We start from the raw sequence: 15,286 nt of genomic DNA on the forward strand, positions 1-15,286 counted from the left end.
TGTGCTCGCCATGCACAGGGCCAGGGTTTGATTCTGGTCAGGGAACTAGATCTCACATGCTGCAACTAAAGACCTATATGCCACAGCAAAGATCCAAGACCCCGTGTGCACAACAGACCCTGCACAGCCAAACAGATAAACAGATATTTTTTAAAAAGAGCCCATGGCCATTTTCAATCACCTTATCTGATTCACTGGATATTTTCCAAGAATTCTGATACAGAAATGACAAATGTGGTAATTTGGATTTCCTGTTTTACAGCTGTTATTTCTAATTGGCTACCCATTAATTCAGTCCATACTGGGAACTCTGCCTGTTCCCTCTCTGGCTCTAGTCTCCTTTCTCTGATTGTTCTCTAATGACCCAACTCTCTCAGTTTTTCTGTCCTTAGAGTTCTTCCCCCTTTGGTTAGATACGCACCACTATTGGAGAGTTTCCAACTATCTCAGTTCTTTTTCTACTGTTTTGGATAAATAAAATTTAGTCTTCCAAATGAGGGTACCTATCAGCTTTGGATAGTCATTCGCACTTTAGTATAAATGAACTTTTAATATCTATGTAACTAATTTACATTCATAAGAAAACGCAAGGTTGAGGAAGGTGCATGAAAGAGAAAACAGGGCATAATTTGCAAAGTTCGAATCAGTCAGGTGCGGATGATAATCTCCTGGAGAGGGTCTAATTTTTGCTTTTCACTTAGTCTCTGCTCTGCTCGTTGTTCTGGGTCTTACAGCCTTGATCAGCTATCTCTCCTCTGTTCTCTGGATGACATTATTTTAACTCCAGCAATGGTCTGTATCTAGGCTTCAGCAGCTACCTGGGTGTGGCACCACCCAAAAGTCTCCTTTTCTCTGCCTTGCTGGCCTCCCCCTCACTGGGTTCCACATCAGTGGTGATGACGTGACCCCCAATGTTTTCTTTCTTTTCAATAAAGGTGATTATGTATGCTCTAAGAGGTGTTTTTCCCCCCTGAAAAAAAGGGTACGAAATCGTTTTTAGAAATCGTAAGCCGTTCATCTATCTTGCTGTGGGTTTCAGAAAACCTGGCTCTCTCAACCACGTCCCAGTGTCAGGAATAGGTTCACTACCCTGACAGCTTTGCACTTCCCACCCACTTGCCAGGGAAATAAGGCCCACACAGCAGGCTATTTTATAAGGAAACTCTCCAATTTGACTCTTTAATTTTACTGCTGTCACAAAGGCTGGCCCTAAAGACAGGGCATCAAAAGGATTGTCTGATTCCCTCACTGGAGATCAGTGCTGAAATGCTCTTGAGAGGCCTCTTCAAGACTAATTCTCTTTCCCTTTAAACAGCTAAGCTGTGGCCTCAGCTGTTTCTCAAGGTCTGAGTCACATGGTCTAATGATTATCTTTGTGGGAGAGATTATGTCCCTATCAGAAATTTCAGCCTTCATTCTGCCTTCCTTAATTGTACCACGTTATTCTATCTGAGGCTTTCTTCCTGTTCCCGGTGAGTGGTGTTCATTGTCCTGGGTCTTATACAGGCATCAGCCTCCCTCTCCTCCCTCTCCCTTTTCACTGTGCCGTGGCCATTCCGCTCAGACAAGTTATCACTCAAGATACAGGAGGAAAATTAAGATCAGAGTTACTTACGAACTTCCATTATAAATTGTGCTTACAAAACCAAAAGTCATGATACTATACATAGATAATCCTAAAGATGACCGAGAAAACTACTAGAATTAATCAATGATTTTGGCAAAGTTGTAGGATATAAAATTAACATAGAGAAATCTGTTGCATTCCTATATACTAACAATGAAAGATTAGAAAGAGAAGTTAAGGAAACAACCCCATTTACCATTGCAACAAAAAGAATAAAGTAACTAGAAATGAATGTACCTAAGGAGGCAAAAGACCTGTACTCGGAAAACTATAAAGATACTGATGAAAGAAACCAAAGATGACACAAACAGATGGAGAGATATACCACGTTCTTGGATCAGAAGAATCAATATAGTGAAAATAATTATACTACCCAAAGCAATCCACAGATTCAATGCAATCCTTATCAAATTACCAATGGCATTTTTCTCAGAATTAGAACAAGAAATTTTATAATTTATGTGGAAACACAAAAGACCCCAAATAGCCAAAGCAATCTTGAGAAAGAAAAACAGCTAGAAGAATCAGGCTATGGACTTCAAGCTATACTACAAAGCTATAGTCATCAAGACAGTATGGCACAAAAACAGAAATATAGATCAACAGAGCAGGACAGAAAGCCCAGAGAAAACCCAGGGCACCTGCGGTCACCTGATCTATGACAAAGGAGGCAAGGATACACAATGGAGAAAAGACAGTCTCTTCAATAAGTGGTGCTGGGAAACTACATGTAAAAGAATGAACTTAGAACACATCCTAACAGCATACACAAAAATAAACTCAAAATGGATTAAAGATATAAATGTAAGGCCAGACACTATAAAATTCTCAGAGGAAAACATAGAACACTCCTTGACATAAATCACAGCAAGATCTTTTTTGACCCATCTCCTGGAGTAATGAAAATAAAAACAAAAATAGACAAATAGGACTACTTAAACTCAAAAGCTTTTGCACAACAAAGGAAACAATAAACAAAAATCAAAAGATAACCCACATATGGAGAGAAATATTTGCAAATGATGTGACTGATAAGGGATTAACCCCCAAAATTTGCAAATAGCTCACAAGGCTCAGGGCTTCCCTGATAGCTTAGCTGATAAAGAATCTGCCTGCAATGCAGGAGACCCCAGTTCAATTCCTGGGTCAGGAAGATCTGCTGGAGAAGGGGTAGACTACCCACTCCAGTATTCTTGGGCTTCCCTTGTGGCTCAGATGGTAAAGAATCCACCTGCAATGCGGGAGACCTGGGTTTGATTCTTGGGTTAGGAAGATCCCTTGGAGAAGGGAAAGGCTACCTACTCCAGTATTCATGGGGTCACAAAGAGTCGGCCACAACTGAGTGACTTTCACTTTCATGTGAGGCTTAAAATCATCAAAACAAACAACCCCATGAAAAAATGGGCAGAAGACCTAAATAGACATTTCTCCAAAGAAGACATACAGATGGCCTAGAAGCACATGAAAAGATGCTCAACATCACTAATTATTAGAGAAATGCAAATCAAAACTACAATGAGGTATCACCTCACACTGGCCAGAATGGCCCTCATGAAGAAATCTGCACACAATAAATGCTAGAGAGGGTGTGAGAAAAGGAAGTCCGTGGTCTGGGGAGAGGCTCCTGTGTTGTTGAACCTGCCCAGTTGTGGGTGCAACCTTGTACCAGGCAGCCCGACCCTGACCTAAAGTAAATTCCTAGGAGAACTTTTTCCTGGGTTTTGAATTTGCAGTAACAGGTGTGAACATTCTAGCAGCAGTTTGATGATCATGTATGATACTGCAAACAGAACGTAAAAAAAATAAAAAAAATAAAAAAAATAAAAAAAATAAAAAAAAAAAAAAGAAAAGGAAGTCCTCTTATACTTTCGGTGGGAATGTAAATTGATACAGCCACTATGGAGAACAGTATGGAGGTTCCTTAAAAGACTAAATAGAACTCCATATGACCCAGCAGTACTATTCCTGAGCATATAACCAGAGAAAACCATAATTCCAAAAGACATACGCACCCCAATGTTCATTGCAGAACTATTTACAATAGCCAGGACATGCAAGCAACCTAAATATCCATCAACGGAGGAACGGATAAAGAAAATGTGGTACATATATACAACAGAATGTTACTTGTCATAAAAGGGAATGAAATTGTGCCATTTGCAGAGATGTGGATGGACCTAGACACTTTCATATACAGTGAAGTAAGTTAAACAAATATCACATATTAACGCATATATATGGAATCTAGAAAAATGGTACAGAAGAACCTATTTGCAAAGCAGAGAGACGCAGACGTAAAGAACAAACATATGGCCACAAGGGGGCAGGTGCATTGAAGATTGGGATTGACATATATACACTATTGATCAGTTCAGTTCAGTCACTCAGTCATGTCCGACTCTTTGTGACCCAATAGACTGCAACACGCCAGGCCTCTCTGTCCATCACCAACTCCTGGAGCTTACTCAAACTCATGTCCATTGAGTCGGTGATGCCATCCAACCATCTCATACTCGGTCATGCCCTTCTCCTCCTGCCTTCAATCTTTCCCAGCATCAAGGTTTTTTCAAATGAGTCAGTTCTTTGCACCAGGTGGCCAAAGGATTGGAGTTTCAGCTTCAGCATCAGTCCTTCCAATGAATATTCAGGACTGATCTCCTTTAGGATGGACTGGTTGGACTCTCCTTGCTGTCCAGGGGACTCTCAAGAGTCTTCTCCAACACCACAGTTCAAAAGCATCAATTGTTTGGCGCTCAGCTTTCTTCATAGTCCAACTCTCACATCCATACATGACTACTGGAAAAACCATAGCTTTGACTAGAGGGACCTTTGTTGGCACTATTGATACTATGTATAAAATAGATAACTAATGAGAACCAATTATATAGCTCAGGGAACTCTACTCAATGCTCTTTGGTGAACTAAATGGAAAGGAAATCCAAAAAAAGAGGGGATATATGTATATGTATAGCTGATTCACTTTGCTATACAGGAGAAACACACACAACATTCCACACTGAAAAGCAGCTATACTCCAAAAGAATTTTTTTTTTTAATAAAAACAACAAAAAAAGGTTCATTCCCATAGGATCAAACTGCCTCCAGTTGGTTCTGCTACTTCAACAGCTTTGTGACCTCTCTGGGCTTCCTTATCTGAAACTGAGGGGCAGGAAAAGCCCACGATACCTCTCCAGAGAGTCTCTCAGAGGGCTAACAGCGTCTCTAAGGAAGCCAGCACACAGGCCCACGGGTGAAGGGTAATGACTACGCCTATGTGAGCCCATCACTTATCTGACTCACTCTACAGGTAACTCTACAGCATCTGTGTCAAATCATAGCACTGTTCTCAGCACAGCGTCAGCCCCTCCCTTCACCTGTCCCCCTGGTCATGCAGTCTGACCACTTCCAGGTAGGTTACGCTTCAGTTTCCAACATTCTGCTTCTGTGCTCAGCATCTCTCCCTTCTTCCTGCAACTGCTCCCTTCCCAACTCCAGCCAAGGGGTTTACATGACAAAGACCATTTTCTTACACGGTCACACGTGAATACTCTGAGGTGGACAACTTCCTAAAGCAGGCCACTCAAAGTCATCCCTGGAAATCCTTGGAACTGAGATTGCAGACAGACCGTCCTTCTCTCCTGGAGGGTGGCCTTGGGGCGGGCAGTCTTGGCAACTGTGGTGCTGAGGGTGTGGACAAGGCCAGTGGCAGGAACAGAGAATCAAGCCAACAAACAGGAAGAGTTGAAGGGCAGGGAGAGGGCAACTTGTAGCACTGGGGCCCTTGAGTAAAGACACCTTCAGATCCAAGTAGGGGTCTGTTCTTCCTGAAGCCTGGCTGTCCTACTCATGCTTCCAGGCATGAGCTACCCAGGTCGTCCCAGGTGGGATTCTGTGCTTGAAACCAAGGAGCACCCAAGATGAGGGGCAAATTTAACCATCCGGCCAGGATGTGTCCAGGAGAATTACCCCTTCCAGTTAGGAGGCTGAGGTCAACACATACACATTCAGTTCAGCTCAGCTCAGTCGCTCAGTCGTGTCCAACTCTTTGCAACCCCATGAATCGCAGCACGCCAGGCCTCCCTGTCCATCACCAACTCCTGGAGTTCACCCAAACTCATGTCCATCGAGTCACTGATGCCATCCAGCCATCTCATCCTCGGTCATCCCCTTCTCCTCCTGCCCCCAATTCCTCCCAGCATCAGAGTCTTTTCCAATGAGTCAACTGTTCACATGAATGGCCAAAGTACTGGAGCTTCAGCTTTAGCATCATTCCTTCCAAAGAAATCCCAGAGCTGATCTCCTTCAGAATGGACTGGTTGGATCTCCTTGCAGTCCAAGGGACTCTCAAGAGTCTTCTCCAACACCACAGTTCAAAAGCATCAATTCTTCGGCGCTCAGCTTTCTTCACAATCCAACTCTCACATCCATACATAACCACTGGAAAAACCATAGCCTTGACTAGATGGACCTTTGTTGACAAAGTAATGTCTCTGCTTTTGAATATGCTATCTAGGTTGGTCATAACTTTCCTTCCAAGGAGTAAGCGTCTTTTAGTTTCATGGCTGCAATCACCATCTGCAGTGATTTTGGAGCCCAGAAAAATAAAGTCTGACACAGTTTCCACTGTACATTACTATATATAAAATACATAAGAACTTTGCTGGTGGGCCCAGTGTAGGGGGCCCGGGTTCAATCCTTGGTCAGGGGACTAGATCCTACATGCCGTAACTAAAGATCCTATATGTAGCAATAATGACCGAATACCCCCATGCCACAACTATCTGGTACGGCCAAATAAATAAATAAAATAAAATTTTAAAAAACAAAGTTATGATAGCCTTGGAATGTCATGTCCAAAAACCTCTTATCTGAAGCTCAGCACCTGGGTTGTAAACTGTATACCTGGTTTGTATTGAGACTCCCCTCTCTGTCATGACTTAGACACATACCCCAGTGTGATGTTTCACCTTTTTAAACATCTTTTCTTATAACTGACATGTAACATTGTGTAAGTTTAAGGTACACGGTGTGTTCCTCTGATACATTTATGTGTGGCAAACTGATAGCTACAGTGTCCTTGAGAGAAATATTAATTTTTGTTCTCTGGAATGGATTTTATGTGCCTTTTAGCCTAGCCTGATGGGTGGCCGGGCAGATTTTAACAGTCTGTGCTAACTTTTACTTTTTCATGTCTCACTGAAGGCCACAGACAGTCGGGTCATCACAACATAGTGCAGAAAGGGGTTTCATTTACACTGAGGTTAAGGAGGGATGCCTGCAGGAGGTAGATGCCATCTGGGGAAAGTTGGAGTTGGCCAAATGAAGGTGGGAAGGAGGGTCAGGACTTGGCCAAAGGCCTAAGAGAGAGACGGTGGCCAGCTGGAGGAGGTGAATCAACAATGCACCAAGGGGCTTCCCTGGCGACCCAGGATTAGGACTTCATGCTGCCACTGTGGGTGACACGGGTTTGACCCCTGGTCGGGGAAGCTCCACAGGCCACATGCTGCAGCCGAAACACACACACACTGTACACCTAGTAAGGGGGGCAATGAGGCAGGAGGCGTATAACACAGTTAATTGAAGTTTATACCAGACTCTTGCCACTGAAAGGTGGAAGGCACAGTCACCCTGGAGTGTGTGTTCTTGGTTCAGAGAGGAGTTCTTCGCATGGTCTTCCTATGTATGCACAAGCGAAGGGCAAGGAGCCCTCATGAGGTTGCTGAGGGGACCCCTCAGGCTGCCGTTTCCTGAGGCCCCTGGTTAGGGGCACAGCTCATCCTTGAAGAGCAAGTTTTTTTGTTGTTGACTTGGCCTTGAAGCATCCTACCCTACTTCCTGAGAACATTCAAGGCATAAGAGGGAAGAGCAAAACCTGACTCCACGTGGGATCTGTTTCTTTCACTTTAACCTTTCCTTTCCGTTGCTTTTGCTACTACACTTACTAAAAGGATGCTGTCTGCAGCTGTAAGCATACATGATGGCCTGCCTCAGGGAACCCTGCCCCTCTGTCTGAGTGTTAAACTAAAGTGCCTTTGTTCAGCTCACAGGGAGACCTTCTGACCCTGCCCACCTGTGAAAGGCTGTGGGAAGGAAGAAATGAACACACCTCCACATCCTCTAACTGAGGCCGGCCAAACCAGGAGATATTTTCCAAGACTTAGAAGCAAGATCCAATCCTGTAGAAAGCAATATAGCATAGGAACCTGGAATGTTAGGTGAATGAATCAAGGCAAATTGGAAGTGGTCAATCAGGAGATGGCAAGAGTGACAGTCAACATTCTAGGAATCAGCAAACTAAAATGGACTGGAATGGGTGAATTTAACTCAGATGACCATTATATCTACTACTGTGGGCAGGAATCCCTCAGAAGAAATGGAGTAGCCATCATGGTCAACAAAGAGTCCGAAATGCAGTACTTGGATGCAATCTCAAAAACGAAAGAATGATCTCTGTTTGTTTCCAAGCCAAACCATTCAATATCACGGTAATCCAAGTCTATGCCCCAACCAGTTATGCTGAAGAAGCTGAAGTTGAACAGTTATATGAAGACCTACAACACCTTTTAGAACTAACACCCAAAAAAGATGTCCTTTTCATTATAGGGGACTGAAATGCAAAAGTAGGAATTCAGGAAACACCTGGAGTAACAGGCAAATTTGGCCTTGGAGTACGGAATGAAGCAGGGCAGAGGCTAACAGAGTTTTGCCAAGAGAACTCACTGGTCATAGCAAACACCCTCTTCCAACAACACAAGAGAAGACTCTACACATGGACATCACCAGATGGTCAACACCGAAATCAGACTGATTATATTCTTTGCAGCCAAAGATGGAGAAGCTCTATATAGTCAGCAAAAACAAGACCGGGAGCGGACTGTGGCTCTGATCATGAACTCCTTATTGCCAAATTCAGACTTAAATTGAAGAAAGTAGGGAAAACCACTAGACCATTAGGTATGACCGAAATCAAATCCCTTATGATTATACAGTGGAAGCGAGAAATAGATTTAAGCGACTAGATCTGATAGACAGAGTGCCTGATGAACTATGGACGGAAGTTTGTGACATTGTACAGGAGACAGGGATCGAGACCATCCTCAAGAAAAAGAAATGCGAAAAAGCAAAATGGTTGTCTGGGGAGTCCTTAACAAATAGCTGAGAAAAGAAGAGAAGCGAAAAGCAAAGGAGAAAAGGAAAGATATACCCATCTTAATGCAGAGTTCCAAAGAATAGCAAGAAGAGATAAGAAAGCCTTCCTCAGCAATCAATGCAAAGAAATAGAGGACAAGAACAGAATGGGAAAGACTAGACATTTCTTTAGGAAAATTAGAGATACCAAGGGAACATTTCATGCAAAGATGGGCTCAATGAAGGACAGAAATGGTATGGACCTAACAGAAGCAGAAGATATTAAGAAGAGGTGGCAAGAATACACAAAAGAACTGTACAAAAAAGATCTTCATGACCCAGATAATCACGATGGTGTGATCACTCACCTAGAGCCAGACATCCTGGAATGTGAAGTCAAGTGGGCCTTAGAAAGCATCACTACAAAAAAAGCTAGTGGAGGTGATGGAATTCCAGTTGAGCTGTTTCAAATCCTGAAAGATGATGCTGTGAAAGTGTTGCACTCAACATGCCAGCAAATCTGGAAAACTCAGCAGTGGCCACAGGACTGGAAAAGGTCAGTTTTCATTCCAATCCCAAAGAAAGGCAATGACAAAGAATGCTCAAACTACCGCACAATTACACTCATCTCACACGCTAGTAAAGTAATGCTCAAACTTCTGCAAGCCAGGCTTCAGCAGTATGTGAACCGTGAACTTCCAGATGTTCAAGCTGGTTTTTAAAAGGCAGAGAACCAGAGATCAAATTGCCAACATCCACCGAATCATCAAAAAAGCAAAAGAGTTCCAGAAATACATCTATTTCTACTTTATCAACTATGCCAAAGCCTTTGACTGTGTGGATCACAATAAGCTGTGGAAAATTCTGAAAGAGATAGGAATACCAGACCACCTGACCTTCCTCTTGAGAAACCTATATGTAGGTTAGGAAGCAACAGTTAGAACTGGACATGGAACAACAGACTGGTTCCAAATAGGAAAAGGAGTACGTCAAGGCTGTATATTGTCACCCTGCTTATTTAACTTCTATGCAGAGTACATCATGAGAAACGCTGGGCTGGAAGAAGCACAAGCTGGAATCAAGATTGCTGGGAGAAATATCAATAACCTCAGATATGCAGATGATACCACCCTTATGGCAGAAAGTGAAGAGGAAGTAAAAAGCCTCTTGATGAAAGTGAAAGAGGAGAGTGAAAAAGTTGGCTTGAAGCTCAACATTCAGAAAACAAAGATCATGGCATCTGGTCCCATCACTTCATGGGAAATAGATGGGGAAACAGTAGAAACAGTGTCAGACTTTATTTTGCGGGCTCCAAAATCACTGCAGATAGTGATTGCAGCCATGAAATCAAAAGATGCTTACTCCTTGAAAGGAAAGTTATGACCAACCTAGACAGCATATTCAAAAGCAGAGACATTACTTTGCTGACTAAGGTCCGTCTAGTCAAGGCTATGGTTTTTCCAGTAGTCATGTATGGATGTGAGAGTTGGACTGTGAAGAAAGCTAAGCGCCAAAGAATGGATGCGTTTGAACTGTGGTGTTGGAGAAGACTTTTGAGAGTCCCTTGGACTGCAAGGAGATCCAACCAGTCCATTCTGAAGGAGATCAGCTCTGGGATTTCTTTGGAAGGAATGATGCTGAAGCTGAAACTCCAGTACTTTGGCCACCTCATGTGAAGAGTTGACTCATTGGAAAAGACTCTGATGCTGGGAGGAATTGGGGGCAGGAGGAGAAGGGGACAATAGAGAATGAGAGGGCTGGATGGCATCACTGACTCGATGGACATGAGTCTGAGTGAACTCCAGGAGTCGGTGATGGACAGGGAGGCCTGGTGTGCTGCGATTCATGGGGTCACAAAGAGTCGGCCACGACTGAGTGACTGAGCTGAATTGAATGGCCACTTTACTTTACTTCCTCCCCCTTCCCCCTCTCTGATCTATAAAAGAAACGGGCATCCCGACCCAATAAGATGGCACTGTAGGACTCCAGTCCCCCATCTTCTTGGATGCCTGGCTTTCCAAATAAAGCTGCTATTCCTTGCCTCAATACCTCCTCTCCCAATTATCGGCATGATAAGTACAGCCAGCTTGGATTCAGTAACAGGGGGAGCCAGGCTGGCCTTCAACCAGCGCTGAGTTGTAGGGAAGCACAATGAGACTGCAGATGAAGTGATACAGGGAGCAGGGCGGCCTGCAGGAGAGGCCTGGGTTTCGCTGTGGGTGGCATCATCCCTGGAGGGCAAAGACTGCCCCCTGAAACAGGCCAGTCCTCCTGCTGGTCTCTTCACTACGGACGTGAAGGGCCTGCAGAGGCTGTCTGCAGAGGCAGGCCTCCCAGGGCCCAGAGAGGGTGAAGAAGGGAGAACCGTGGGTCTGGAGAGACGGGATGGAAACTCCTAGTGCAGGGGTTAATGCCGAAAGGGCTTTTCTAACCTGCTGACCCTGCCAAACAGCTGAGTTTGAGAAAGTGAGATAAGCGAGTTGTTACTTACTGCAGAGCAGAGAGGGACAGTCCCAAGGTTGGTGGAGCAATCAACTGCCTCCTCAGGCACCAGGTCCAAGAAAGTTTATTTAGATTTAATTGTAACTTTTATTTCAAGTCATTTATTATTGAATTTTAAAATCTAAAAAACAGTGACCTTGGTCTTCCCTGGTGGCTCCCTGTTAAACAATCTGCCTGCCAGTGCAGGAGGCATGGCCTCGACCACCAGTCAGGGAAGATCCCACAAGCCGTGATCACACCTGAGCCCGTGCGCCACAGCTCCTGAGCCTTCGCCCTAGAGTCTGGGGGCTGCAACTACGGAGCCCGCCTGCTGCAAATACCGAAGCCTGAATGCTCTAGAGCCCGCAACAAGAGAAGCTGTGCCAGTAAGAAGCCCACTCACCGCAGCTAGAGAAAACCCAGAGCAGCAACAAACACCCAGCACAGCCAAAGAAAGAAAGAGTGACCACAGTTCTCAAACACAGCTGTACCCTTGGGTAAAGAAGCAAATCATACCAGTTCAAGTAGCAAAAGCTGAGGCCCGGATGGCTGAGCAGATCTGGAAGGACTTGAATGTGAGGTAGAGACTTTACCCCCAGGGCAGAGTGGGTCCCCGGAAGGCCAAGGAAGGGGTCAGGGTCGGGGGTGGAGGGGGGTGGGAAGCTGGAGAGCACAGTTCCCTGGCCCGCCTTGGCTGGATGATTGCCAAGATAGACAAACTTCTGCCTCCTGGCTTCCATCACCAGGAAGGACGGACAACAATGCCACCATCAGCTGACTTTGCCACCTAGAGAGAGAGCACGGCTGGAGAGGGGTGGGAACCCAGAGGAGCAGGGGGAAGCCAGGCAGGGAGACAACACGAGGATGGAAGCTAGGACCTGCTTCCCAGCCCTGAGCCTTGAAAATATGCAGGAGGAGATTTAGAAAAGCTCAGTTCAAAGCGCCACATTCTTTGGTTTGACTATGCTTCTAAGCTTTCGAGAAACATAAGCTGGTTTCCAGAGCGTTCTGAGTTTTCAGTCAACAAAACTATTTATCACCAGCTTGTGCCGGGTACCCAGAGACTGGCAGAGGGTGACTGACATGGATGCTCCCCGGACCCTCACAGCTTCGAGCAGCGACAGAAATAGAACCACTGCTTCAAAGTGTGCCAAGGCCTGAGAGCAGTGCAGGGCACGCTGTAGACAAAACAACACCAGAAAGAAGGAGAGCTACCATTTTTAATTGGTTTTTGAAAACAGGTGCAGAAATTGAGTTAATCATACTCCTCAGCTCAGAGCATCTACATCAGTCTCCCATTTTATTTTCTCCCTTCAGTTCCCACCCCTATTCCCTCCCCTCCTCCTTGGATTTAATGGACTTGGTAAGTATTCTTGCATATGTTGCTTAAAATATGTTAAAATATACAGAAGTCATATCACGCCAGATATCTGAATCTGCTTCTTTCAGTCAACACTTTGATTTTAAGATCTGCCCAGCACAATAGCTGAGACATGGAAGCAATCTAAATGTCCATCAACAGACACATAGATAAAGAAAATACGGTGTGTATACACAAGCCAGGACAGGGAGGCAGCCTGCAGTGCTGCAGTCCATGCGGTTGCAAAGAGTCTGACATGGCTGAGCCACTAAACAATATACAGAGTAATGCCGCTAAGCCTTAAAAAAGAATGAAATAATATTATTTGCAGCAACATGGATAGACCTAAAATTTATTATACTAAATGAAGTAAGTCAGACAAAGGAAGACAAATATCATATGATATCACTTATAGGTGGAATCTTAAAAAAGTGATACAAATGAGCTTATACACAAAACCAAGATAGACTCACAGACTTAGAAAACAAACTGATGGTTACGCAAGTGGGGAGAAATGAATTAGAAGGTTGGGCTTAATATACACACACTAATATATATAAAATAGATAATCAACAAGGACCTACTGTATAGCACATGGAACTATACTCGATTTTTTTTAACAACCTGTAAGAGAAAAAAATCTGGAAAAAATGAGATACATATGTATATATAACTGAATCACTTTGCTATACACCTGAAACTAAATAACATTGTAAGTAACTATACTTTGGCTTAAATAAGTAAATAAATAATATCTTCCCAGGATGCACTTGCATATCGAGTTTATATTACCTACCTGCTGAAAAGCACGCATAGGCTGATCTATTCCATAGCCCTATTCCATCACCCTCTTGTTAAATGCTGGTTGCTTCCACCTACTCAATGCCTCAAGAATGCTGAGATGAACACCCATGAACCCACCCATTCGTGGGCTATGAGCAAGTTTTCTCTGGAATGCTTACCCACAAGCATGATGGCTAGATCCTGGCATATATGTGGCATCCTTAAGTGTGGGCACACTGCTCTCCAGAGGCCCACACTTGGAACTGTCTGACTCTAATGTTTGCTACCCCAGAGGCTATGACGTGATACCTCATTCTGCTTTGCATTTCTCAATTACCTAACCAAGTAACTGCTGGCCATTTGGATAGTCCCTATGTACATTTCTCTATCAGATTTGCATTATAATCTGGATAGTATTTGTGTGTGACTTTTTGAGGATGTAAAAATCTCCCTGTGAGCCACCTGCCAACTTTGTCATTTGTACCATATTTAAAATAAATTTTGTTTGTTTATTTATTTGGCTGTACAGTCCCATCACTTCATGGGAAATAGATGGGGAAACAGTGGAAACAGTGTCAGACTTTATTTTTTTGGGCTCCAAAATCACTGCAGATGGTGATTGCAGCCATGAAATTAAAAGACGCTTATTCCTTGGAAGAAGTTATGAAGTTATGAAGAAGTTATGTTCTCTAGGCAAAAGTCTATTAGCCTTTGCCCTGCTTTATTCCGTACTCCAAGGCCAAATTTGCCTGTTACTCCAGTTGCTTCTTGAATTCCTACTTTTGCATTCCAGTCCCCTATAATGAAAAGGACATCTTTGGGGGGTGTTAGTTTTAAAAGGTCTTGTAGGTCTTCATATAACCGTTCAACTTCAGCTTCTTCAGCATTACTAGTCAGGGCATAGACTTGGATTACTGTGATACTGAATGGTTTGCCTTGGAAACAAAGGGAGGTCATTCTGTCGTTTTTGAGATTGCATCCAAGTACTGCATTTCGGACTCTTTTGTTGACCATGATGGCTACTCGATTTATTCTAAGGGATTCTTGCCCACAGTAGTAGATACAATGGTCATCTGAGTTAAATCCACCCATTCCAGTCCATTTTAGTTCACTGATTCCTAAAATGTCAGCGATCACTCTTGCCATCTCATGTTTGACCACTTCCAATTTGCCTTGATTCATGGACCTAACATTCCAGTATCCTATGCAATGTTGCTCTTCACAGCACTGGACTTTACTTCCATCACCAGTCACATCCACAAATGGATGTTGTTTTCTTTTTGGCTCCTTCTTTTCATTCTTTCTGGAGTTTTTCCTCCACTGATCTCCAGTAGCATATTGGGTACCTAACCAACCTGGGGAGTTCATCTTTCAGTGTCTTATCATTTTGCCTTTTCATACCGTTCATGGGGTTCTCAAGGCAAGAATACTGAAGTGGCTTGACATTCCCTTCTTGGTTTAGTTCCCCAGCCAGGGATCAAACCCATGCCCCCTGCATTGGGAGCATGGAGTCTTAACCCCTGGACCACCAGGGAAGCCCTATCTCCCCCTTATTTCTAATATTAATGGAATGCATCTAAAATTCTTCCTTAGAGTAAGACGTTTTCTATGGATCTTAGATATAAAGACTCTGGCAGTTTACCATAATCATCCTTCCTTTCTTCATTGACATATCAGCCCAGCTTCCCTGGAAAATGGAATCTAAGGTAAAAGTTTACGTGATGACACCCTACTGGGGAAAAGAGCGAACCCAAGGAAGCAAAGTCCCAGAAGTAAAGCAGGAAATCGGGGGAAAGCAAACAGGGAGTATGTTCCCAGGCTGGCAAGAGCAGCACACGGTGATGCCAGGACCGTGCAGTGTGGCTCCAGCGAGGCTGCGTGGGATGACTGAGGCACAGAGCCGTCTG

The 15,286-nt window shown here is 43.9% G+C and overlaps 1 non-coding gene across 1 annotated transcript; it reads left to right on the plus strand.

Moving 5' to 3' along the window:
- Nucleotides 1-3,232: 3,232 nt before the first annotated feature.
- LOC138424964 (small Cajal body-specific RNA 16) lies at nucleotides 3,233-3,419 on the plus strand. Its single transcript, XR_011251055.1, has one exon. It is a non-coding gene; the product is annotated as a small Cajal body-specific RNA 16 (non-coding RNA).
- The last annotated feature ends 11,867 nt before the right edge of the window (nucleotides 3,420-15,286 follow it).

This window comes from Ovis canadensis, chromosome 19 (genome assembly GCF_042477335.2).
Source record: "Ovis canadensis isolate MfBH-ARS-UI-01 breed Bighorn chromosome 19, ARS-UI_OviCan_v2, whole genome shotgun sequence".
Classification (NCBI taxonomy): domain Eukaryota; kingdom Metazoa; phylum Chordata; class Mammalia; order Artiodactyla; family Bovidae; genus Ovis; species Ovis canadensis.